The sequence below is a fragment of the Carcharodon carcharias genome, chromosome 23 (assembly GCF_017639515.1).
Source record: "Carcharodon carcharias isolate sCarCar2 chromosome 23, sCarCar2.pri, whole genome shotgun sequence".
NCBI classification, from domain to species: Eukaryota; Metazoa; Chordata; class Chondrichthyes; order Lamniformes; family Lamnidae; genus Carcharodon; species Carcharodon carcharias.
Genome location: NC_054489.1, coordinates 34,702,210 through 34,730,004, shown reverse-complemented (window position 1 = coordinate 34,730,004; position 27,795 = coordinate 34,702,210).

Sequence of the window (27,795 nt, the reverse complement as noted above, 5' to 3'; positions counted from 1 at the left end):
CACTCTTGATTTTGGGATTTCCCCCCATCCACACAGGGAGCACATAGCGCTTCCATGCAGATGTCACACTGGGCGAGCCTTAATTGGCCCCCCCATGTAAAATGGCAGCGGGGCTCGCTTGTCCAGCGGGGATCGGCTCCCCGCCTGCCAGAGATTGGGTCAGGCCCACCCGACAGGCAGAAAATTCTGCCCAACGTTCCTTTAGAAATCTGAATACAAGTTCACAGTGATAGGATTTGAGACAGTGCACTTTAGCTTTCCAGGAGGAGTTATAATGAACTCAGTTGAGTTTGTGTGACTGAACACCAACTGTTAAAGCAAATGATTATTCAGGGGAATACTGAGCAGAGACAACACATTGCCTTATCCTAAACAAAAACAAAAACAAATCTAAAAGAATTAAGCATGTAATGAAACACAACTTCTCTCGTTCCCATTCTCCAGCAGCCCTGTAAGTTCACGACGAGCGCAAAATGCCATTGCAGATCTCGAAAGGGTTTTGTATTTTATTCACAAGACTGATGCTTTATGCCAGATTGCATGATTGATAATGTATTGTCTCTAATGATCCTATGACAACAAAAACTATCATTGTCAAACCTTAAGGCAGCTACAGGATTTCCAGCATCCGCAGTTTTTTGCTTTTATGCTTTCACCTCATTGAACATTGGGTCTCAAGTAACACGTTATTAATCCATTGGCAGTTGCACAATGGGGGCTGTGGGAAAGGGTCACTTTGGTTGTGGAAATGTCCTTGTATTTTACTAATCAGGGCTTCATCTAAAAACAACACAAAACTACGATATTTTTGTGCGGTTTTAACACATTACAGCCACTTTAATCCAAAATGAGTAAGTTGTTTATACAAAATAACTCATAACTGTTCCTTTTATCCCATTTGTAAACAAAATGAGCCTCTATTTCTAATTTCCAGCCACATTGCTTCCATTTCAATAGCTAAGTCATGGCAGTTCTTAGCAAAGGATTTCCTGTTTAATTGTGTCATATTTGGATTGACATGATTGTACAATTAGGTTAAAATTCCAAGGATCTGAAATGTAAATAAATGAGGGAGCTCCCCAACCCTGGAGGTTTCGTCTTTCAGATGACATGCTAAACTGAGGTCATGAGTACTTGACCAAGTGGTACTATTTGGGAAAACATTCATGCCCCAGACAACTGCAGATAACAGCAAACTGTCACTTGTTTCATTGTGCTTAGGAAATTTTACTGTGCAGAAATTAGCTACACTGTTTGCTTACCTAACAACGTTGGCTGCACATCAGAAGTAATTCATTAACTGTAAAGCGCATTGAGATGGTTAAAAAAAAATTCAGAGGATGAGCAGGAATTAGTAGAGATAAATGAAAAGCTGGGAATGCTGTAAATCTCAAATCAAAACAGAAAACTCAGGCGGTACACAAGTGGTCCACGAAAGAGAAAAGAAAGGCTTCAGATAGAGAGCCTTCATGAGAACTGGTGTGGAATGGTAGAAAATACCATGACTGGAATAGGAGGGATGGTCCCCTTGAATTAATGGGCAGAAAATAATGCCCATGATGTACTGATCTGTGCGGGCTGCATATGAGATCTAGGTGGTGGTATTAGGTTTGAGAAAGTTTGTTGCGTAGAGCAGGTATCCCTTGTCACCCAGAAACCCACCTCTCATTCTTCATGGTAGGCCAAGGACAATGAAAATGGTTGACCGCTACAGCATGACTGCATCGCGGCTGCTCTCAGGATAGTGGAAGAGGTTGCCATTATGGCCCGATTACTGAAGTAGACGTTCTCCTGACAGCTGAGGCCTTCCAACTCCTTTGACACCCCACCACCCCCCCCCAAAACCTTGTCAAAAATCAGCACTAGTCGCTTCTAAGTACAAAAGTTTTGCAAAATTCCTTGAATATAATACTCAACACAGTGCTATCACTAACTATTCTGCAGCAAAAGAAAGTCAAGCCCCTCACCTAACCGTTCCATTAAAAAGTGCTAGTTACAGGCTGGGGGTGTGGGGCTTGCTTGTTCAGCTAGTAATTGGACAGGGCATTAGCACAGTCCAAAGTGGCAAAGTGTGCATCATATGAGGATGTTTCATGTCACAACTCATTCGAAATGACTATGCAGCAGGAATGGCCCTCCTGCACTCGGACCCTCATTGTGAAGATGCTCCCCATTAGCCACACCAGAGGTGAACAGAAATATTCCAGCCAACATTTTTGAGCTTCAGGCTTCCATAGTGCTGGCACTATGGAGCCCAATTTTGCGGTCAATGTTTTTCAAGTATGGTTGTCTCAACACATTTTACATTTCTTTAACACAATCTACCCTAAGGGCTTAAATGAGCCAGTTTTCCGGCATCTTCTCACTTAACACAAACCTGCTGTTTTGAAATTGGTTCATGCCTTCAGTTATAGGGAAATGAAATAGGGCATTACCTTCCTGCCTGGGGTTAGTCCAGATACTTCTAAACATCTATGGATCCATGATGGCCAGGATGTTACTCCAAGAAAGTGTTGCTATTAATGTGCTTCTGGCGTAATTCGGCTGCAATGTGTGTAGAAAGCATTGAGGAGAATATGCAAATTGGAAGGAAATCATTGTTTAAATTCTCATTTTCTTTAAATGGAATGAGACATGGCTTTTGACCCTTTTAATAAGAAATAATAGAAGCAGTATGATCCTCCTGTGATTGATTAATGGAACTGGTATAGTTTTGCCCTTGGCAATCTACAGTTTTGTCGAATATCCCACAATACTCAATAGCCGTCTATCAGCGTTAATTGGGTTTAACTGTCCCAGTGCTGAAGGACACGCTTGTAATCAGTTGAAATGGAAACCGGACTATTTACTCTTATGTGTTTAATTTATGATTCACAATCTGTTACAATTCAAGATATGAGCACTCCATTGGAGGGAAGTTCTAAAAATATTGAAACAATTGTAAAGCTAAATATTACCTCGCTGGATAGTGAGAGCTGATTATTTGGTGCTGCAGCATCATTTTGAAACTTTTCCAGAATATTTAAGTTCAGTGTCAAACAAACATGACGTGTCATTCTATTTCATCTAATATTTTTCTAAATTTACAAAAGTAATATTCAACTCATCACACAGTTCATATTATATGGGGTTTTTTACACTAAAAATAGTGTCCCCATTGTCTACTTTTAAAGTTGAATCGTCTTGATGAAAAACACATCTGACAAACTTTGTTCAGGAAGAGGTCAGAGCCATGTACAGCTTGAAGATTTTTGAACACAATTTCTGTCAAGTTGTGAGTTTTGTCAACACATACGAAGAGATTTGCTGAGAACTTCTTCACGAAGATGGGGTCCCTTTAATAAATCTCTCAATAAACGTGTTTGATATTTTTGTATATCACCAGCGTGCGATGGTAGCAGTGAATCACAGTAAGTGAAATGCTGTAGTTTCATTTGAGAACCATATAAAATGATTAATTTAAAATGGAGTCATCTGTGAGGCTTACATGTGAAACACCACTTGAATCTTTGAAAATTACCCAGTCAGTGCGGTCACTACAAAAGGCAATTTGAAGCTGTAATTTCAGCTTCTAGATATAAATAGGAAACCAACAACTTTTCACTGCCAACTTGATGTTTCCAATGGGGTGATTTTAAACAGGTTTTACAAAACTGAAAGCTCATGATGAAACGTGATCTTAATCATGAAATAATTTGAGATTTGTCATTTTTTCCCAAAATTAAAAATTCACCCTTTTTGTCCCACAAATCTACTGGCTACCATTAGTTTGTCTATGCTCAACTCAATGTAGCGGTCACAATATCTCCACATGCCAGTCTTAGCTGGGCTTCAAAAGTGACACAGATTTTATGGTCTACTTTTAGGACCAATAACGGAGCAAAAGGAACTTCACAGCACCACAAAATGCAGCCTTGTTGTACGGTGCTGCCATTGGACAATCCCTTGAGTTTGCCTTGAAGTGATACCAAATAATTAGGGCCAGAGGGTACAATTGTACATGACCAAGTGTTAAATTCAAAACAGATGCCAGGAAAATCTCCTTTTTACACAAAGAGTGGTAAATGTTTGAAAGACTCTGCAGGGTAAAAATTGTGGTTGGGGTTATTAAACAGTACAAAATGGCATCATGATGAGAAATTTTGTGTAGAAGGTGGATGAGCTTTAATGGGTCAAATCCACCCACTACCCACACCTGCTCTCTGCCGCTAGTTAAAATCGACCCTTTTAGGAGAGGCTTACAGAGGCTCTGCTCTTGAGTCTTTGGCAAAGAAATAATACCAGCAAATATAACCTTCTAGGTTGTAGAGATAATACATTATAAATAGATATAAGCCTGTTTGCCCTATTTCCATAAAGTTGTAATGCAAGAGTAAAATACTGCGGGTGCTGGAAATCTTAAATAAAGACAGAAAATGCTGGGAATACTCCACAGGTCAGGCAGTATCTATGGAGAGAGAAACAGTTTACATTTCAGGTCTAAGTCTAAGCTCAGTGGCTAACTAACAGGAAAAAAAGGAGTTGGAATAAATCGATCATTTTCTGGATGGTGCACTGTAACTAGTTGAGTTCCATAGGGATCAGTGCTGGGCCCTCAACTATTTACGATCATATTAATGATTCGGATGAAGGAACCAACTGTATTCCAGCCAAATTTTCTGATGATACAGTGATAGTTAGGAAAGCGCGTTGTGAGGAGGATACAAAGAGTCTCCAAAGGGACATAGATAGGTGAAGTGAGCGGGCAAAAAATTGGCAGATGGAGAATAATGTGGGAAAATTTGAGATTGTCCACTTTGTCAAGAAGAATAGAAAAGCAGAATATTATTTGAATGGAGAAAGAATGCAGAATGCTGCAATACAGAGGGATCTGGGTGTCCTTGTGTTCCAATCCACATATAGACGGATAACTTTAAAAAACATATTTCAAATTTCAGTGACTGGAAGAATCACACAAGATGTCAAGTTTCAAGACTTTCACTGTAACAAACAAACTAAAATCCACATTGCCCCCCACCCACCACACCATTGTTATACTTTACTCTGACCTTTAAGTGGGCACTTTATTCTCCAGGTACCAGTCCCAAAATATCTACAGCTCCTTAGGGCTGCTTCCTTTTTCCTTTTCCAGCAGGGCCACTTCAAATCCTAGAACTGACTCTCACGGCTAGATTTTTGCTACTGAGGAGGGCAGACCCACCTTGGTTTAAGGAGCCCCATTAGTCCCAATTTTCAGTCCAGAGTGGTGGGGGCAGTATCAAGTAAGGCCTGCTGAGCCCAACTCCAGGAGCAGATTCTAGCTGGCTGGATGGTGGGCAAGTGCCAATGTGGGCTAGTTGGAACATCTGCCTCAGTTCTCTAGGACTACGGCTAAGTTAGGGCCTTTTAGTATATCCAGCCATCTCCCCTCCCATCTCTTCATCCCCCAACCAACCCCATGGCACCTCCATGACATCTCATTCCAGCCACCCCCATACCACATCATATCCCCTATGCCACCTCCATGCCAACTCACACACTATATACCATGGGAAGACATCAAGAACCAAGCGGAGATGAAAAAAAACCTTCTAACAATGTAATATAGCTCTCATTCCTACACACTTGATCGGGAAAAAGTCTCAACTCTTATTCATGAAACTCATTTATAGCTTTTAAATCTCAAATGGTTAATCTCTTTTAAAAATAAACATACTCCTATTCAGACCCCACATAAAAGACATCTAATCCTTTAATAGCCTCTTTAAATTTACAATCAAACTATGAACTCAGAACTCCCAGCTGAGACATTTTAAGCTTTTGAAATTCAGCCAAGCATTCATAACATTGGGGAATGTTTTAAAAATCAGTAGAAACTGCATGACCAGATGGTAATTGTTTTCCTAACCTACACTATATGGCCTGTCAATCAAAGCGTCTAATAGAGCTTTTTTTAAATTCTTACTGTTAGCTTCAGTTTCTTTTTTTGTAGGTTTAAAGAGCAGGGTATTTTTTTAAAAAATAGATCATGACATTTAAACAGACCTTATCCACCCTTCAAGCATCATTTCGTGACTCCCACACTGTGGGTTAAGGGCCTTGGACCAGCCAAAATGGGGTCTGTTTGAACTCAGCACTGAGTTCAAATTGTCCTGAGGTGGGGTTTCTCTCTTTTGTGAGTCACACCCTACCTCCTTACTCCTGTCAGCAAAAAATAGGTCTGTCGGAATTGGGGGTAGGACTTCCGAACCTGGGTTTGGCCTACCATTTTTAAAGCTCTGTGCAGTTGGGAAGACTCCTTGAAAATCCGATCCTCACTGTAAGGGTTACACTGGAGATTAATTCCTTCTAATCCAAGCTGGATGAATTTTCCAGCCTACTTTAAATCCTTACAAACTCAGTGTCTTCAATTTGAGCATGAGCTCCCACTCACATTCTACAAGGTGAATAATAGAGTTAACATTTTCTTTGCTTTAGTTGGAGGACTGGCTGACACTGTTTTCCAGCTCTCTCTCACTCAAATTTTTGCAGACCGTGCCCATGAGGTTCAGGGATGTTTTGAAATCCCTGCAGCCCGATGCTACAATGGCTTGCTATGGACCCTTCCCTTCCCAATGCCCATCTCCATGGCAACATGAATCACTTGGGCCTTCTATCCAGGTAGAAATTCCAATTAGCTATCCTCTAGACACCCAACTCCATTCTAGCTTGGAATTAAATAGATAGTTTAAAGTATAACCATTGATAAGATCTGATATTCCTAATACCTTCTTGAGACTTAGAAACTAAGGCTTGAATTTTCACGGAGAGGCTCTCCATTTTAGTGAATATGGCTGCCGAGGCACAAATATGGAAGTCCCACGCCTGAACCCTGTTCCCACCATTTCCACAGGAATTAGGGGCAGGGGGGTTGGAGGCAGCTTCTAAATAGCACATCTGTGGTTCACAGAGACAACTGCACTGCTAAAGTGCAGTTGACTCGGTCGGAGCTGATTTTCACTAGTGGGATGTCCAAAACATGACTTGAGCACTTTGGACTTGGTAGGAGAATGTCTAAACCTACCAGTTCCTTGGAGAGGTAGGGTACCCTTTTGGAAAGGTTATGTATCCTTTTGGATATGGTCTTGGAACACCTTTGGAAAAAGTCAATCGCCCTTTTGGAAAGGTCAAGTGCCCTTTGGGGTTGTTAAAATTAGACACAAATGTACATAAAAAGTGTTTAAACTCACTGGAACCGTTAAACTCATTGGAACTGTCAAGTAAGCCTTCAAGAAAGCTATCAAGAGAATTGTTAAAGGGAGCTGTCAGGAGGTTTAAAGCTCCTGCCCTTTTTTAAATATTTGAAAAAAAACCCGTCTGCAGTGTTAAAAAGAATCAGCATTTGTTATTTAATTTTATCTGTTGACGCAAGCCTGAGGGCTTCCATTATACAATTAGTACTGCAAGATTTATTTCACAATCTATCAACATGGTGAGGTGCCTGCCAGTTCAGAATTTGATTGACAGCTGCAAGTGCTTATAAAGTCTTTGAAGTGGGACTATGAATACAAATATTTGTTGTTATAAGGGATTAAAGGAAGTTAAATGTAGTGAATGGATTTTTTAATCAAAGAGTGTTTTTTTGAAATAGTGAATTCATCAATAGATATTTAAGAACCTATTCAATCTCAGTATGGGCTCTGCGGTCTGGCCATGATGGAGGATGTAAGTGCAAAGGGGGCGGGTGGGTGCATGAGATGCATGGATTAGTATGGAGGGTATTAGGGGCCTTAGGGGTGAATGGGGGCCATGAGGTGGCATAGGTTGACATGGAGGGTATGAGGGGCTATCAGGATAAATGGGTGGCATAATTTGGCATGGGTTGGCATTGGTGGGGCAAGTGGAGTTTATGAGTGGTGGGAGGTGGGGTGTAAATAGTGAAAGCTGGAGAGCTGTTTTTTATTTTATTCATTTTTCTCAAAGCTCGATGACTTGCTTGAGCACTGAGACTGGCTTGTCAGTTCATTTTCACCTAGCCCGCCTCAGCATTCGGTAGCCTACAATCTCATTCCAGGGATGGCAGCCACGACTCCCATTTTCATTCACCCGCCCATCCCCCAGAGCATAAATCCAAGCTTCCAGGGCATTTTCTCCCCAGGTTGGATTTGCAGAGCCAGTAATTGTCCCGACTTTGCGCTCCTGACCCGGGAGAGAATATTCGGGTCTAACAATCTGGCAAAAGGCACTTAGCTTTAGTTCTTACCATTGTCTACAGGCATGACATCTAGCACCTTCATCCCAATGCTGGGCCTAGGCCCTTTAACCTTTAACAATCAAGCCACCAAATTCTGTTGTCGGGCAGAATTCAGAGCAAGTTACATGTCATCTTCCAGTCCTCTATTTTACCTTAAAGAGTAGACAGTCACAAAGCATAATTTTATAAACTTCATATTTGTACATGAATTGCAAAAGTTAGCATGCAAATACAGCAGGTAATTAGGGAGGCAAATAGAATGTTACCCTATATAGTAATGGGCTTGTAGTATAAAAGTAGGGAAGTCCAGCTGCATCTGTATAGGGCATTGGTGAGACAACACCTGGAGTACTATGTACAGTTTTGGTCTCCTTACTTAAGAAGGGATATAATTGCTTTGGAAGCAGTTGATTCCTGTGACGAAGTGGGGTTTTCATTCGTTCATGGAATGTGGGCATCATTAGCTAGGCCTGCATTTATCCCCCACCCCTAATTGCCCTAGAGAAGGTGGTGGTGAGCTGCCTTCTTGAACCGGTACACCCATAGCATTGTTAGGGAGGGAGTTCTAGGATTTTGACCCAGTGACAATGAAGGAACGGCAACATAGTTCCAAGTCAGAATGCTGTGTGACTTGGAAGGGAACTTACAGGTGGTAGAAGTCTTGGACTTAGAGCATGCTGCTGAAGGAGCCTTGGTGAATTGCTGCAGTGCAACTTGTAGATAATACACACTGCTACCACTGTGCGTTGATGGTAGAGAGAGAGAATGACTATGGTGGTGGATGGGGTGCCAATCAAGTGGGCTGCTTTGCCCTGGATGGTGTCAAGCTTCTTGAATGTTGTTGGAGCTGCACTCATCCAGGCAAGTGGACAGTATTCCATCACACTCCTAACTTGTGCCTTGTAGATGGAGGACAGGATTTGGGGATTCAGGGAGTGAGTTACTCTCTACAGAATTCTCAGCCTCTGACCTGGTCTTGTAGCCACAGCATTAATATGGCTGGTCCAGGTCAGTTTTTGGTCAATGGTAACTCCCAGGATCTTGATAGTGGGGGAATTCAGTGCTTGTAATGCCATTGAATGTCTAGGGAAGATGGTTAGATTCTCTCTTGTTGGAGATGGTCATTTCTTGGCACTTCTGTGGCATGAATGTTACTTGCCACTTATCAGCCCAAGGCTGAATATTGTCTTGTGAAGAAAGGTTGAACAGGTTGAAGTTTAGAAGAATGAGAGGCACTCTTATTGAAACATAAGAGATTCTGAGGGGGCTTGACAAGGTATGTTGACGAGGATGTTTCCCCTTTTTAAGGATGTGGAACTATGCAGCGCAATTTAAAAATAAGGGGTTTCCCATTTAAGTTAGAGATGAGGAGAAATTTATTTTCTCAGTGGATCAATAGTCTTTGAAATTCTCTTGCACAAAGAGCGGGGGAGGTTGGATCATTGAATATATTCACTACCGGGTTAGAATGATTTTTGATCTACAATTCAAGGCTTGTGGTGGGTAAGGGGGGATGGGGGTAAGGGCAGTCACAGGCAGGAAAGTTAGGATAAGGCCACAATCAGTTCAGCCACAATCTTACTGAATTTGCAGAGCTACTTCAATGGGCCAAATGGCATACTCATGCTCTTAATCTTATGATCTTATACGGCCTTTAAATAGGCCTGAAATGTTAACCACAGATGCTGCCAGACCTGCTGAGTATTTCCATTGTTTTCTGTCTTTATTACTTAAGATTTGGTGACTCCTTCTTGACTCTGAACACTCATTGCATTCAGAGACTGTGATTGGATGCAAAGGCATCAAGGGTTGAGCGGGTAGCTTCAGTTCAAATGCAGTCCAATCAGCTGGGTAAGAGTTACATGCTCAACCTTCTATCATGTTGCACAAAGTGTAGTCTTCAGATGGAATGATGTTAAAGTTGGGGTGGCAATTGGACCAGGATTTCATTGGCACACACAAATTTTCTCGCCTGCCTCTACCCTGTGTGCTTCCTACATTTGATGCAGTCAGCACCTAAATCTGAGAATAACAGTGCAAATAAGCTGGCCCGGGAAATTTGAGTTTTGTTAACACATCTTCATTCATTGGAATTGTCACAAGTTGTGAGTCACTTACAGACTGGCTGCCTGATTTTCCAATGTTACAATGAAGAGTTCTAAAATCCTTTAGGAAGGTTTAAAAGCATTGACAGCCTTTGCCACGAGCGAAAGCACACGTGACAGACAAGCTATCAGGGACTTGAAGCTGCAGCTGATATGTTTTGTCACTTGCTGTGCCATCTACAAGAAGCATATTAACAGCAGGTCTCCTTCCAGCGGCAGGTTTCATTGACCTGGAGCCTCTGGGTGAGGACATTCCCCGGCCAGAAAACAAGTCCGACTGTGGAAGTACCAGCAAGATCAACATTCATCCAATTGGGTGGGTGCCTGGTTCACACACCATGGCCTGAAATTTTCGGTTGTTGGGTGTGCGTGATCAGCAAGCCCGCGCGCAGCTGGGAAATGGACCCCCAACCACGATCGGCCTGAAATGCACACTGAAGAGCCCAGTGCTTCTGGGGTGGGAGTAGGAAGAAGGCGGACAACGATATCAGGGAGCTGCAGACTGGTAAATAATGAAATAAAGCTGTAACAAGCCGCAAAAAATATGCCCATGCAACACAATCAAGCACCCGAACGCATTCCTCATAAAAATGCTGTCCCCAGTGTTTATTTTTATTTTATTTCCTAATGGAAATTTCATCCCGTCCTTGGATGAGGTTTGATGCAAATGTAAAGGCCGCCTGGCTGATTCACCCATCCGCCAGCCGTAAGGTCGGATGGGCCACGAGAAACCGCAGATAATTGCAGCGTTAATGGGCTTAATTGCCCGTTTAAGTGTCAGCGGGCGCGCTTCCAACTTTTGCGTGTGCCCACCATGCGAAATATCGCACGAGTGCGTGTTGATGTCAGGACGCTCGCCCAACATCATCTCGCACGATTTTATGTCTGATCAGGTCAGGCGCACATTCGCCCATGGGGCATAAAATTTTGCCCATATATCATCCTTTTTCATCATTGAAAGCAAGGAATTAGATGACTACATGATACGGGAAACCATATGGCAGAGGACAAGGATAACTAGCCCATCAAGCCAACTCCTTTTGCAGACTAAGGATAACTTAACATCCAGTTGTCTCAACCAGATCCAATCGATTTCCCAAGGGAAGATTCTTCATACCTTAAGTAATCAAGCAAGATTCCAATATTTTCAATATTATGCATCCCCCTTACCCCACCCTCCCAGACACAACAGCTGGGAAAAGGATTGGATATGAGGTGGGTAAAATCCTAAAAGATGACAAATGTGTCCTTTGGGGAAATCAGCAGCAAAATGGAGACAGAGGCTGCTGATTCCAAAAAGTTAATGTTTTTGATAACTCTCTTCATGGACTAAGAGGAGCAGGACCACTCCCTGCTAGGAAGCCTTCCACCTCCCTCCTGCAGATCATGACCTCTCCAGAGCCCCTGCCACATTCAGTGATCTCCCCCACTTCCTGACACAAGCCCCAACCTGCAGCCTGTCCTGCAATTCTATTGCTGTTGATCATCCCTGGGGTCCTGGGCTACGGCCTGTGGTATAGGGGTGTTAAGTATAGCAAGGATTAATGTGAGACTGGAAAACAGTGCCACCCACAGTGTAATGTAAAGGGTCACATGACAAGTGACCTGGCCCAGTCCAAGTGTTTGTAGAGATCTATGTAGAAGCAAGCATGAGGTTTGCTCATAGTCTCTGCTGGACCTTCTATATATGTAAATAGTTCTGTGCTACTAATAAATACTGCTGTTCCACTTACAAGCCTCTGAACCTCTTAGTGAGGCCTACTGAACAAACCCTTACAACACTGCCTTCTGTCAATGGATTTCCCACTGAGCAGACAGCTAAATTTTTTAGCCAGTCACCCTGTCAATTTGGCTGGTGGGAAATGAAAGAAAAAAACTATGATCCCTGGATGAGCAGTATTTATGTTTGCCAAATTCAATCCACCCCACCCACTCCATCGTCATCCCAATCATACAGGAATTACTGGATAATTTATCATCCCAGTCTAATCTCAATTTTCATAATCTTCTCTCCTAGTTGCAAATCAATACTTATCCAGTATTGAAGGAGTTAATTGGCACAGCATTAACAGCTTTTCATGGATGCTCACTGTTTTGAGATAATTCTCAATTTTTAATCTTGTATGAGGCTACTTAATTTGTAACCAAGGTCTTTTGGTGTTGTGCGCACAGAGTAAGTCAAGTAGTCTTCTTATATGTGTCACCGCTCACTGGGGATAGTGTGCTGAAATGTCAAGCCCCATTGTTCCCTGATCCAGGACAAATGTGAAAGTTGGACCAAACCACCAGATTGCCCCAATTCTACGTAACTGTTTAATTTCGATTAGCATAATACGAGCACCAGGTTTGTAAACTTAATAAGTAAACAACTGTTTATTGAACAAACTGGCATTAGCCAGTGGCAAAAGAAAGAACTATGAACTGCCAACTTCTAACACTACAACTTAAACTCTACCCCTTCTTAAACCCCTATATACAAACTCTCATACACACACACACGCACACATAAAACACACAAAACATGGATTTTAAGGTGAGATAAAATAATTCAATAGCACCAATCTGGACTACAGGATTAGGTGGGTTGATTTTGATTGAAGTCTTCCAAATTCCTTGCAGTTTGTTGTTGATAACACAAGGTGGTCTCCCCCTACATTCAGTCTGTGATCCAGCTTGAAAAACTTGCTGGTGATTTTTCCCCTTTTCCTCTTGACAGGGGTCGTCAGAGAAAGCAGGTTACAGAGATGGGAGGAATACCGAGCTAGCTACTACTGGAATCTTACAAACACAGGAGAGAGAGGTTTTAGGTCTTCCCTCTTTGCAAGCTAGCGGCTGTACCGCCTTCACTATTACCACACACAAACCCTGGTCAACTTGTCAGGACCCAATTAAAATGCTGTCATCAGGCAGTTCCCCTTAGTCCAGGGATCCTTTCCAGCACTATCCTTTTTTTAATGGAATGCTCTGTTCCAGGATAGCGACATCATAGATATTCCTTATTCTATTCCAGTGAACATGTCATGGTTGTTTTTAAAGCCACAGTCCAATTTTAAAGCCAAGACAAATAAAAATAGGTTCTTTACATATCTTACATCAAATTTGCTGATGACATCAATCTGGGGAGAAAATAAGTTGTGAGGAGGATGCAAGGAGGCTTCAAGAGGGCTTGGGCAGGCCAATGAATGGGCTAGAACATGGCAGCTGGAATATAATGTTAATAAGTGTGAAGTTATTCACTTTGGTAGAAAAAACAGAAAGGTAGAATATTTCTGTAAAATATTTCTTAAGTGGTGAGAGGTTGGGAGTTGCGGGTGTCCAAAGGGACCTAGGTGTCCTTGTTAACATGCAGGTATAGCAAGCAATTAGGAAGGCAAATGGTATGTTGGCCTTCATCACAAGGGGATCTGAGTACAGGACTAAAGATGTCTTGCTGCAGTTGTATAGAGATCTCGCCTGGAGTATTATGTACAGTTTTGGCTCTCTTATCCAAGAAGGGATGTACTTTCCACAGAGAGAGTGCAACGGAGGTTCACCAGGTTAATCCCTGCGATCGCAGGGTTGTCTTTTGAGGAGAGATTGGGGAGACTGGGTCTGTATTCCCGAGAGTTTTGAAGAATGAATGGTGACCTCATTGAAATTTACAAAATTCTTACCGGGGCATGACAGGGTGGATATAGGTAAGATTTTTTCCCTGGCTGGCAAGTCTAAAACCAAGGGACATAATCTCAGGATAAGGGGTAGGCCATTTAATTCTGAGGTAAGGAGGAATTTCTTCACACAGAGGGTGGTGAATCTTTGGAATTCTCTACCTCAGTGGGCTGTGGAAACTCAATCATTGAGCATGTTCAAAACAGAAATCGATAGGTTTCTGGAGACTAATGACATCAAGGGATATGGAGATAGCAAGGGAAAGCGGTGTTGAGGTAGATGATCAGCCATGATCCAATTGAAAGGCAGAGCAGGCTTGATGGGCTGAATGGCCTACTTCTGTTCCCATGTTCTTATGTTCCTATCATCCATGCCCTGCAGCACTTTAAAGATCCAGATCATCTTCCCACGCAATTTAACTTTCTCTACAGAAAACATGTTCAGCTCTGTGAAAATCTGATAATACAGAGCCCTTAATCTGGAGTACTTCTTATCACTGCTCTCTGGAGCCTCTCCAATGAATCAATGTTCTTTTGGAGGTTACACACAATCTTTGAAATGTGGTTCCACATAACTATGAAATAGGCTCTGGCACTTGAATCATTTTGTTTTTAAATGGATAACACCTTCAAAATGGCTGGAAACTTGCAGATATTGGTCAATAAAAATACCTAAATCCTTGTACATTTCTATCTTTTCTAACATCTGAACTCATTTGCTTTTTTCTCCAAAAGAACAATTATAGATCATTTATAGGTCAAATCTGCTTCTATTTTGCAATTAAAAACTATTTCAAACTGGTCCAATAATATTCACAGCATGGTTCAAATATAGGAGTTACCTCTCCGTTAAAATCCTGTAGCTATATATTTCCATCTGTATATTATGCTTTAACACCATTGATTCAGCTTAATTGGAACACAGCAGACTGAACCTGCCTACAACTGATCAAATTATTCTTGAAGTAGCAAGAACCTTAACTTCTGGCTGCTTGCTGCCAGACATATCTTCTTGCAAGCAACAAATTTCTCACAAGTTAATTTCTAAATCCCTCTCCGCTCCCATATATAATCTAAGTAAACAAGACTTGCATTTATAAAGCATCTTACCAAATTATAGTATCTCAAAACCTCTTACATAGTAAATTTCATTTGGAGTGAGCTGACACCTGCTAACTAGTGTGTTACTAGTTACTAACTAGCACGTTACTAGTTACCAACTAGTGTGTTCCTACCCTCTGCCATTGGGCGTGGTGACCTCTGAGGTTCTCCCTGACCGCATCCCGTGTTATTTTATGTGTCGGCAAGCGGGCCCCACCCCCTGCTCGCCAACTGCAAAATTCAGCCCAAAGTGTTCACAGGTGCACTGTTCTGAAGGGCGGAGAATTACATCTCCTTTACGCAGGATGTCCAAAGTCAAATGGATAGACACCGATGATCTGCAATGATTGCAGATTTTCCCGGGGTACAGAGAGCCATTGACTGCATGCATGTACCCATTAAGCCTCCTGCTGGGTAGCCATGCACCTTCATAAACAAAGAGGACTTCCACTTGATCAATATGCAGGTGTGTGCCAGGTGCCTGGGCAGCGGCCACATCTCATACATCCTTAGAAACTCACAGATTCCAGACCTTTGCACTGGCCCAGATTCATTGGAGGGATGGCTACTTGGTGATAAGGGCTATCCACTAAAAAAATAGCTAATAATGCCTGAGGTGCCTAGACCTAATGCAGAGAGGAGGTACATTGAGAGCCAGGCCAGCACCAGGGCCAAAGTGGAGAAGACCATTGGTCTCCTAAAGATGTGATTCTGATGCCTGGACAGATCTGGAGGTGCATTACATTACTCCCCCTCACCTGTGTCCCTGATGGCTGTGATTTGCTGTGCACTCCATAACATCACCATCCAAAGTGGAGATGCCCTGAAGGATGAGGATATATCAGAGGGGCCAATCTTCTGAGAATGAGGGCAGTGATGAGTTGAGGAATCACGGCAACGCTCCTGCTAATGGCCCTGGTGGTGATCAAGTGGGTGGTCATGACACCAAGGATGCCTTAATATGGCAAAGGCTTCTATAGTACATCTTGCCTCTGCTACAGAAGGGATTTGGTGAACTCTTGGCCCTCCTTTTCCCAGTGCATGACATGAGCTGGTCACGTCGATCATATGCTGCACATTGGAGGGCACTAAGGGGGGGGCCTCAGTGAATCTGGAGGCAGCTTTGCCCTTTGTAGAATGTCACTCATCTTGGTCCAATGGTGCAGACAACTACGCATGGAAATATGTAATAAATGCCCAAAGCTGGGAGACTTGCTGATCTTTAAAATTTCTGCCACCTATAAAAATTGACATGGTAGGCAGAGGTTAGCTAAAATTTATATTGGCTTACCTGGCCAGGCTGGAAAATGCATAAAGCTTCACAATGTATAGTAGATGCACTCGATGCATCATCTGATGGGTCAGCTGACACTGTCCTGTGCCAGGAGGCCCTTTAAAGTGCTGGTCGTTACCTTGTTCTGGCTCATGGCCTGCAGCCACAGAGACCAGACAACCCACCTCCAGCACTCATTGGGCAGGATGACAGTCTGTAACCTGCGTTGCTGCTAATTCACAGCACTTAATGGATTATCGGGCGTGCACTGAGGGTGGGCCAGGAAGTCGGAATGCTGCCAACTTCCAGATGTGGAACCCGCTGCTGGCTTGTGGCCAGAATACTCGTAACAAGTCCCCTGTTCTTCTTCAAATAGTGTCATGGGGGATTGTTAACCCTCCTCAGAGCGGTCATTGGGGACCTTGATATAATGTCGTTTTTGAAAGAGATCTCCAACAATGCAGCACTGGAGAATTAGCCCAAGAAATTGGCTGTAAGGAGCAATTTAGTGAAATGTGAAATGACTCATTGGGTGGGATTTCCCGAGCCCGCTGGTGGTGGGCAGGATAGGTGGCATGCGTGGAAAATATGGCGCGACCTGCTTCACGACGGTGTGAAGGTAGGTCACAATCGTCCGCTCGGCAGGCCGACGGTGGGCCACGTTTCCCGCCATTGGTCAGCGGGGAGCTAATTGTAATACGTTAGCATATAATTAAAAGGCCATCCTGCCAGGCTCTTGGAACCCCCACTGTATCGTCTGTTCACGTTGATGGGAAAGCGCGCCAACGTGTTTCACAACAGCACGTGGGCGAAATGCACTTGGCAGCCTTCACTTTGGGGGAATTGAGGTGAGTGAGCGGCAGCGCTTCCACAGCTCGCCCATTGTTTACAGGCCTCAGGGGTGCCGGAGGGGTGGGGGGTGGGGTGGGGGGGTGTTGGGGGCAGCTGATGCCTGACCCCAGAGTTGACTGCTGAGCAGGGGGATGGTGTCCATTGGCAAGTGCTGCCCGGCCTCGGAAGTGACTGCTGAGGAAGGGAGGGGGGTCAAGTGTGGCCCTGGCGCTGCATCCCACGCACAGTTTGGGGGCAGGGTAAGCAAGAGGAGTGACCACGCTTTAGGGCCACCTGTATAAACTGACCATACCTCTGCAACTAAAATAGATCAGGGGCATCCACAGTGATGTGATTGGGGTCAGGCTCCTAGCCTACCTGCCCATGCAAGCAACACAGAGGCACCAAAAGGCCACCAAGCACTCCAAACCTTAGGCCCCCCCCACCTTCGTCCCCCACTACCCCCCCCGCCCCCCCCACCCCCCTGACCCGGCACAGACTTCAAGTCCGCCACCACTTTATTGGATCGCGGAGCAGTTGGACGGCACCTGTTGTAGAATCTCCTCACAGCAGAGGTTGAGGCTGCCTGCTGACGGTGACACCCTGTCTGTGATGACTTTGGCGGGCGTCCTCTGGAGGGTCGAGACTTGGAGGGCCCTGGCCTGCTTTCGGGGTCCTGCTGTGCGGCAGTGGCACCCTCCTCGGCCTGTGGAGCTAGGTCTGCAGAGGTCACAGGAAGATAGGATTCGGATGGGCCGGTCACTCCCAGAGTTACCTGGGTGGATGGCCCCAGTGCGTGCATGTGCTGACCCTCCTCCCTATGGGTGCCTGAAGACTGACTCACGGAGAGGAAGGGGTATCTAGAGTGAGATTGAGGTGCCCAGCACCATTCTCATGTACACACTGTTGGAGGGCAACTATGGCATCAATGATGGAGTTCAGACCGCGCAGCAGTGCAGGAGCGACATCCTGGACCAAGCCACCATCCTGCCAGTGTTGACCTCTTGCATTGCAATACTGGCACTATCACCTCAGCTTGAAGATGGGTGGATTCCTCTATCGTGCCTTGCAATCTGAGGAGTGCAGCAGACATCCCTTCCAGATGTTCCCGAGTTTGCCTTTGCAGCTGCAGTAACTGTGACATGGCCAACTCCAGAGGCTTGTCATCTGACTCGGACTCAGCAATGTTCTGGCCTCCAGCAGTCCTCCGAGTGCTGGGGACCCTGCCTCTACCTGCTGTGAATCAGAAAGTGCGACGTGCTCACCAGATTCTGATCCCGAGGCTACTTTAATGCTAGATCACACTGAGGTGTCTGTCTCTGCATTGCTAGGGGGTGTGGGTGAGCACTGTGATGAGACTTCAATGAAGGTGCCTTCAGATTCCTCTTCAGAGGTTTCTTCGGAGTTTGATTGGAGGCCTTGAGTCATGGATTGTGTCAGCTGTTTGGCAGATGTGTCTGCCAAAGCAAGGGGAGATAATTAGTGCATGACAGTGGCCTGTGAACTAGGACAGATCATTCACGACATGGTTGTCTGATGGATGTTGCACTGTTGGATCCTCACTTGGTAGAGCAGCGCCGATCTCACCGTCAGCACAGGACTGGTCCCGGTCATCGGCGGCCAGCTAGCTCTTTTATCGAATTCTGTCAGAGCTTTGAATTCCAGCATCCTTATACCTGTCTGCGAGCTTTCCCTCCTGTTGTGAGCCAGTTTGTCCTGCAAGGATAGAGATGGGGAGAGTGTATCAGGATGCCTGCCGGGCCAGATGATAAGTATACCTGGCCTGTGTGGGTGGTAAGCGGTCCCACGGATGGGATGAGGACAATGACGGTGTGTGTGAAAGAATGAATGGTGATGTCCCTTGCACTGGCGTGAGTGAGGGCCCTGTGGATATGTGATGGATTTGTGAGCGTGTCAGTTGGGAGTGATGAAAAGAGTGACTTACCCTGGCAGAACGGAGGGGATCATTCATCGTTTTGTGGCACTGGGTGGCTGTTCTCCTCTGGAGGGCGTAAGCGCTGACCACTGCTGCCACCACTTCCCAAGCCAGGTCAGTGACATTGCTACCCATCATGCAGCCAGCGTGGGGGATAGAGCAAATCCCGTCTGACCTCCATGGCATCCAGCAGTCGCTTGAGGGACCTGCCGATGAAGTGGGGAACTGCACTCTTTTTGTCTTTCCTGGCCATGTCTCCCAGGCAGTTGATGAGCTGGTGGCGATGAGCGCTTTGCTGGAGGCTGCCTTTTGAAGATGGCGATCGGCATGATGCAACAGTGGGGTAATGGTGAGTGGGCGACCGAGAGCCTGCCTGCTATGGAAACGGTGTGTTTCCCAGGAATGCATAAATAATGAGGCGGGCTCGGGAAGATACGGCGTGAAAACCCAAAATTTTCATTGTTGGTTAGGACTCCATTTTACCCGCTCGCTACTGCAATTGTGGGAAAATTCTGCCCGTTATGTCAGGGGGAAGAGAACCCATAAGCACCAAGTAAGTAACTGCAGAGTTGAGGTATGCATATCCTGATTTCACTCAGTGGTTTATTTCTGGTAAACCACCACTCTCTATAGTTTATCCTCTCTAGATTAAAACCAGGCCCCTTGGTTTTTTTTTACAAAATCTCAAATAGTTTTTCTTTTTAGACTAAATTGGAGTCAATGGGATTCACCTTTAATGCGATATTGTGATGGGATTAGGATCTCGTGGTCTCTTAATGTTTTAGACACAGCTTCTCAGTCTCTGTATAATGAACTTAAGCAATAGAAATGTATTAAATTATGTGTGAGGTAAAATAAGGTTGCATGGGTATATGGTCATTCTGGCAAAGTCTCCTAATGTTGTGGAACGTATCACTTATTTACTTGATTCAATGATGACCTATGGTTCCAAACCTTTATTTTCCAATGCATTATTTTGGAAGTTATCTTCTCCTCCTCAGGTATGCTGTCATGCCTTGCACTATGACCTGATCCCCATCAACTTTGGTCTTCAACCAGTTCGTAAATGGTTTACAAAAGTGATGTTGAGTTGACCTGCACTATTTTTATCCTGTAGCATGGCTTGACTGACTGAGATGGGAAAGGTGGAACATGTGAGTGAATCATGGATTTGGGGCTTGGAAGAAAGGTTACTTGTTCTAAAGGGAAAAAGCGTTTCATAGCCCTGTGCTTTGGTATAACTCAATGAAAGGTCTTAAATCCATGTTTCATTAGGTAATGTGAACTGTTACACTATTCCCACTTGTGCCATAAATTAGAAAAGTCTTATTTTGTTTTTGTGAATTGTACCAACTTAAGGCAGCAGAGCACTGATTGGAATGGGGAGGGGGTATTAGTCTGCAGAAAGGTTGGCCTGAAAACCGAATGCATGGGTCGGGTTTTCAGGTCGTTGCCGGGAGCGGCCGGGAAACAGTCAGCTGCCCGTGATCAGTCCCAGGCCGCGATTTCATGCTGGCTGGCGAATTAACGGCTAGCCAGCATGAAGGGTGCGCTGAAAGGCTCAGCGCTGCCGGGGTTGGGGCAGGAGGAGAGCACGCAATGTCAGCTCCCCAAAGCCAGGGAGCTGCCTCAGGGAACTAAAGAATTTTAAACCATGGAAATAAAGGTTTGGAAATGCAGGAAAAATGTCCACACTTAAGACTCCCTCACATGAACATATAGGTTTTTAAAATTCTGTCAAAACATCTTTATTTTTAAAAAAATTAATATCGGAAACTTCATCCCGCCCGTGGATGAGGTTCCCTCAAAAATCCAAAGGCCGCCTGGCCGACTCACACACCCGCCAACAGCAACGTTGAATGGGCAGGGAAAAATTGCTCTTAATTTAATACATTAGTGGCCTTAATAGGCCTCTAATTGTCGGTGGGCGAGCTGCCGACACTTGCATACGCCCGCCAGCTGAAATATTGCGCAAATGCACAATGATACCAGGATGCTCGCCCGACACCATCGTGCGTTATTTTATGCTTGATTGGGTCAGGTGCGCGCCCACCCACAGGGGGTAAAATTCTGCCCCAAATGTCTATGTTCTTACACTGATGATGCCTCATGATTTAGAACATTTAACAGTTCTAAAGTAATGGAGCTTCTCTGTGCTGACTGACTTTGGGTTTTCAAGTTTTCTGTAGAGTAAATTATACAAACTTCGAATGTTTGTTATGGGTCTAGAGGTTGTCTCATTTGCATTATATAAAAGTTGCGGGTTAACAGTTAACATGTGTATGGTCAGTGTGATCTCCTGCACTGATTTTGAATACCCTAGCGAAGTCTTCCAATTTCTTCCTCCCTTGTTAGCGGGAAGTTTTTCTGTTTCCTTTCTCAGAGATTACACACCTCTAGGAGGTTAGGAAGTGACCAGTCATCAGGGCGGGGCTTGATGAAGGAGAACTTCTCTGCTCCTGTCATCTATGCATTTGTCACCTATGGACTCGCCTATAGTCACTCCTGGCCAGCCTCCCACAGTGCACCATCGGGAGATTTGAGCTCATCCAAAACTGTGGCCAGTATCCTACAGCACGCCAAGCCTTATTCACTCAGAACTCACGTGCTTGTTGACTTATATGGGCTCCTAGTCTTTAAACCCAACCATCGGAACAGGCAGCTGATTTCTCATTTTAATGTTTTGGCAGATAGCTCCCTGGATAGTTTCACACTCCCTGACTATAACATTGGATTGTCACCCAAACTCTTTACTGTAAAGTCCCAAAGTGGGACACAAGCCTATAAGGAGGAGAAGGATGGAGGGGGTGGGGGCAACATGTTAGTCAGGAACCAGATTGATGATTCCAAAATCACCTCATGTTGCATCCGTTGAATTATATTATATAGTATTTCTAGCACAGAAACAGGCCATTTGGTGTAACTTGTACATGCCAATGTTTATTTTCTACACAAGCCTCCTCACAAATATCATCATTTAACCACAGCATCAACAAATCTTCCTATTCCTTTCTCCCCCATGTGTTTATCTACTTTTCCCTAAGTGTACCTATGCTCTCCCCCACAACTACTTGGCTTGAATTTCACACTCCCCCACCGGCGGGTTTCTAGGCAGGGGTCTTCCCTCTGTGTTCCCACCTGTCCCGGCCTAACAGCAATTTTTTGTTGGGGCAGGCGAGACATAGGGAGGGCCACCCAGTTTTAGGCTGGTGGGACGATTTCCCAGGTGTAGGGGAAGCCCAAAAGTAATCAGATTTAGGCCTCGGGCAGGAAGATGGGGGCACATCCCTCAGAAGCCCTTTCTTAACTTCCAAGCGCTCCCTTTTAAGGTCTGGTGGCTGGTGGATTTTCGGCCCCCCCCTCGGCCTCTGTCCCGACGCCCCAATCCCTCAACTTCCACCTCCCAGGCCTTCCCTCCCCGCCCCACCCAGAGACCCCGAAAACTCACCTTTCCCTGCGCTCCAGGGACTTAGGCTCTGTCATCTTCATGCACTTACTCTTCTGACCACTGCAGCCCCTGTCACTGCAGGGAAAAGAGAGCTGCCACCAACCAGGTCGGCCAGCAGCTCTCTAAGGCAGGACTTCCTCCCGAGTGAGGGGCGTAAGTCCCGTCTGCAACCAATTAATGCTCATTTGAGCGGGAAATGGCCACAGGGCAGGCAGCACTGGCACGAAAGAGGAGTTGAGGCCTGGGGTAGATCAGCCATGATCTTATTGAATGGTGGGGCAGGCTTGAAGGGCTGAATGGCCTACTCCTGCTCCTATTTCTTATGTTCTTATGTTAAACTTGCAAAGACTTTTGGTTAAACCACTTTTGGATCACTGTATCAGTTATGGTCTCCTTATTATAGGAAGGATATAGCAGTGAAGTTGCAAAAGCAACTTCCCCACCGACTTCTCGGATGGCGGGATGGGAAACCCCACCACCAAAATATCCTGGCCCTCATTGTAGTCGTGACTTATAAATTCTAACCATGCACAAGTTATTAAAGTTTCCCTTGAAATCCCTATTGGGTTTATTAGTGACTATCTTATATTTATCCTTCAGCTCTGATCTTGCTCTCTACGTCTTCTCTACATCTGACTTATCAAACACTTTCACAATCTTAGAGATCCCTATCAGGCCACTCTTTAGACTTCTCTTTTCTAGAAAAAAGAGCCGAGCCTGTTCAATTTTTCCTGATGATTATAACCTCTCAGTACTGGTAAAATTGTAATAAAATGCTTTTGCAACTTCACTGCTATATCCTTCCTATAATAAGGAGACCATAACTGATACAGTGATCCAAAAGTGGTTTAACCAAAAGTCTTTGCAAGTTTAACATAAGAACATAAGAAATAGGAGCAGGAGTAGGCCATTCAGCCCTTCAAGCCTGCCCCACCATTCAATAAGATCATGGCTGATCTGCCCCAGGCCTCAACTCCTCTTTCGTGCCAGATCCTCATAGCCCTCAACTCCCTGATATTTCAAAAATTTATCTACCTCCTTTTTAAATACTTTCAGTGACCTAGCCTCCACATCTCTCTGGGGTAGAGAATTCCAGACATTCATTACCCTCTGAGAGAAGAAATTCCTTTGTATTTCAGTTTTAAACAAGTGTCCCCTTGTTCTGTAACTATGTCCCCCAGTTCAAGATTCCCTCACTAGTGGAAACATTTTCTCAACATCTACCCCGTCAAGCCCCCTTAGGATTTTGTACGTTTCAATAACCCCTCATTCTTCTAAATGCTAATGAGTAAAGGCCTAACCTGTTTAGCTATTCTTGATAAATTAACCCCTTCATCCCAGGAATCAGCCTAGTGAATCTCTTTTGAACTGCCTCCAATGCCAATATATCCTTTCTTAAATACGGGGACCAAAACTGTACACAATACTCCGGGTGTGGCCTCACCAACGCCCTGTATCTTTGCATCATAACCTTTCTTTTTAATTCTTTCCCTCAAAAAAGGAACTCAATTGTTTAGTTTGCTTTTTTATGGTCTTCTTAACCTGGATCACCATTTTTATTGATTTGTGCATCCAAACCCCCAGATCCCTCTGTTCCTCTACACCATTTAGGTATTTATTTTCAAAGTATGTGGCCTCCTCATTCTTCCTATTAAATGTACCACCTCAATTTTATCTAATTTGAAGTCTATTTGTCCATTATGTAAGTTTATGAAGTTGTAGAGAGGTGACTTTCATTATGTCATGCTGGGTTTTATTCAGTCGTCTGCTGAATGATGAAAAACAAGCAACGTGATCGCGACACGTAAACTGAATCCTGCATTTTAATTGATGATGTTTTACTCATTGTCAGCTCACCACATGGGAGTTTTGAACTATGTCTAAATTTTTTTGTTGTGTGTGGCGCGTTTGATTGAGTGCAAGGTAGCTTTATCTACGTTGCTCTAATGAAAGAATTACCTATGGTTTGATACAGAATTTGCAATAAGAATTTTTAGGACAAGAATAAGCCCTTCAGCTTAGTAAACTCAAACTTTTTTTGATACCAGCCCAGCTTCTTACCATATTCCCTTAGCTTCTAAACTCAACATTCAATGCACTCTTCAACCCATTTGTTTTACCTGCTTCAATGTCATGTCAGGGATCTCTGGGTGAAGAATTTCCCTTTCACTTTGTTTCTTATTCCTAATTTTTATATTGTGTCCATCAATCAAAGTGAATGCTTTGCTTTGATCATAGCATTAGTTCCCTTATAATGTTATAAACTCATCTTCAGGTCTTCTTGTTCTTTCCATATAATTCCTTTCCTGGAAGACCTCAAGCCAATACCATGATGGTTCATTATTTGTTATTGATTTTTTTTGCTCAGGCCATGGATGTATCCAATCAAGCTCCATTGTACCAATTGAAAGGTAAGATAAGAATGAGATTTTTACAGCGATTGTTAGCAGAACCATACAGCAGTCACCATCTTTGTTATGAAAAGCATTGTAGCTCTCTATTGTGCACTGGAGGTTCAGAGAACAATGCTATACATTAGTTCCAATCAAAACATCGCCCTGATTCAATTAATGTCAAGCTTAGAGCTGAATTCCAGCCAACCCTATCATCTTTACAGAAGCATACAGCTGTTTTCTGTATGTTCCCCAGAATGGGACATGAAGCCAGGATGCAATTTTGTGTTTTATTATTTTTTTTAAGTGTTAGTAAGTGCAATGTGAGGACAATTTAGCATTGTGGACTCATGCCTCCTGAGAATTACCTTGAGGGAAACTAAATTCATAGAGGAAGGCAACAGCCATTGCAGCAAAGACTCTTTCTGGGCTCAAACTGGTTGGTAAAACAATTTTAAACATTCTCTAATTTTCTGCCCACAATTATTATTGTTGTTGATTGACCATATTTTTTTCTTTCCTTTGACTTTAGTACAAATTCCCACCACAAATTGCCCTCTTCTATTCCTATAGCCTATGACTTTGCAAGACTGGAGTTGCCTCATGCTGTTTAAAAAAAAAGACTGAAAATGTTACCAGTACATCTCCCACAGATTGAGGGAAGGCTTGGGGTTAACTCTGGTGGCTAGGAGTGAGTGGGGGTGGGTGGGAGTGGCAAGTGAGAGTGGGGAATGAGCAGCAGGCAAGGACTAGAGCCCATCAAAGAACAAAAGGCCAGGAGAAAAAGTAGAAAGTAAAGTTCAGACAGGATGGGGAGCGTACATGACAGAATGGCCATGGCATAGGAGACATGATGATTATGTACCAGGGATCGTGCTGGTAGGCATTAGGAAGTTAAGCTCAGACTTCTTTGTTCTTGTATCTTTGCTGAACTAATTGAGGAGAGTTAAATTTTCACGGCAGCTGCGTTTGAAGAAAATGTTTTCTTAACCAAACATAAGCGTTGAATTACACAAAACTTACAGCACAGAAACAGGCCATTGTGTCTAATGGGCCTATGCTAGTGTTTATGCTGCGCACAAGCCTCCTCCCACCTCTCGTCATTTTACTCAATCACCATCTTGTTCTATTCCTTTCTCCCTCACAGACTTACCCAGCTCCCCCTCAAATGTATTTATGCCAATCGCTTCAACCATGTCAGTGAGTTCGGCATTCCGTCTGAGTAAAGAAGTTTCTCCTGAACATAAGAAAATAAGAAATAGGAGCAGGAATAGTTCACATAGCCCTTCTAGCCTATGCTGCCATTCGATAAGATCATAGCTCATCTTCACCTCAATCTCACCTTCCTGCGTTATCCTTTAATTTCTGAAGTACCCAAAAATCAATCAATCCTTGTTTCGAATCTATTTAATGACTGAGCATCCATAGCCCTCTTGGGTAGAGAATTCCAGCCATTCACAGCCCTTTGAGTGAAGAAATATTTCCTCCCGCCAGTCCTAACTGTCCAATCCCTTAATCCAAAATGGTGTCCCCAAGATTTAGACTCCCCAGTCAGGGAAAACATCATCCATTAAGAATCCTTTAGAGTTTTATATGTTTCAATTAAATCATCTCTCATTTTTCTAAATTCTAGGGCATATAGGCCTAGTCTACTCAATTTCTCCTCATGGGGCAATTTTCTCAACCCAGGAATCATCTAGTGATTTCCTTGCTGAATCTATGAATGACACTTTTATATTTATGGCCCTAGTTTTAGATTTTCCCGTCAGTGAAAACACCTTCTCTATGTCATTAAAACATGGAACTAATGAGCCTACACTAAACCAATCTGAAGGGTCAGATGTGAGCATACCCTGAATCAAGCTGAAAGATATATGAGCTGACATGAACCAAAGATGTGATTTTATAGATAAATCTTTCTAGTAGGTGGAGCTGGTTCCTATTAACCTTATTGCTGCACAAGTTTGTGGAATTTCAGGAATGGGCAGAAGTTGCCTCATTGTTTTCACTTGAAAGAGAATAGTGTAAAATAGTGGAAGAATTTGAAGGCTGACTAATAATGTGATGATTATAACCATCTTTATATCAGCTGATAGGGTGATTAGTCCTTTATGGCAGGAGGATTTTATGGACTCCCACTCCCACAGGCCATAGGGTGAGATAGGGAGGAGGCAAGAGGGTTGGGGAGAGGTGCTTCTGAGTGAGCATGGGATAGGGGTGTTGGGGAGAGGGGCTTCCGAGTATGGTGTTGATGGAGGGGATTTAAGCAGAGTGTGTGCGCGTGTGTGTGTTGGGGAGTGATGTGGGCCATCTGGGAGTGGTACAGAACTTCGAGGGAGTAGCGTGTACAGCGTCAACAGAGTTGAGGAGCCAGACTGTAAGTGAAGTATTTTATATGCAGAATGTTGCAAGAGCAAAAGGTTGGCAATTTTTTTGGACCTCCTTGATCCTGTTCACGCTGCTCCCTCAAAGGCCACCCTTCCTGGGTCTAAAACTGCGCCCCACCCCACCCCCCCCCCCCCCACCCCCACCAACACTGCCCTCTGGTCTCCGGTCTCACCAGCAGCCCCATCCCCCCAGTCACTGGTCTTGCCAGCACTATCCCCTCCCACCCTTGCCGTTTAAAGTGTCCCTTATCCTTTTCCCTCAGATTGCGGGGTGGGAATGGGGGTGGGGCTGCAGAAGGGAAACCACTATGTTGAATGTACAAATGACGTCAAACTGTGATTGGCCAACAAAGCATGGGGACCTCTGCTTCTGATGGCAAACCCATATTCTGATGAAGTTGCACTGGGAGAGGTACTCTTTCCAGTGGAGCTGCTAAAGACACCTCTTTGGAGATGCTGGCA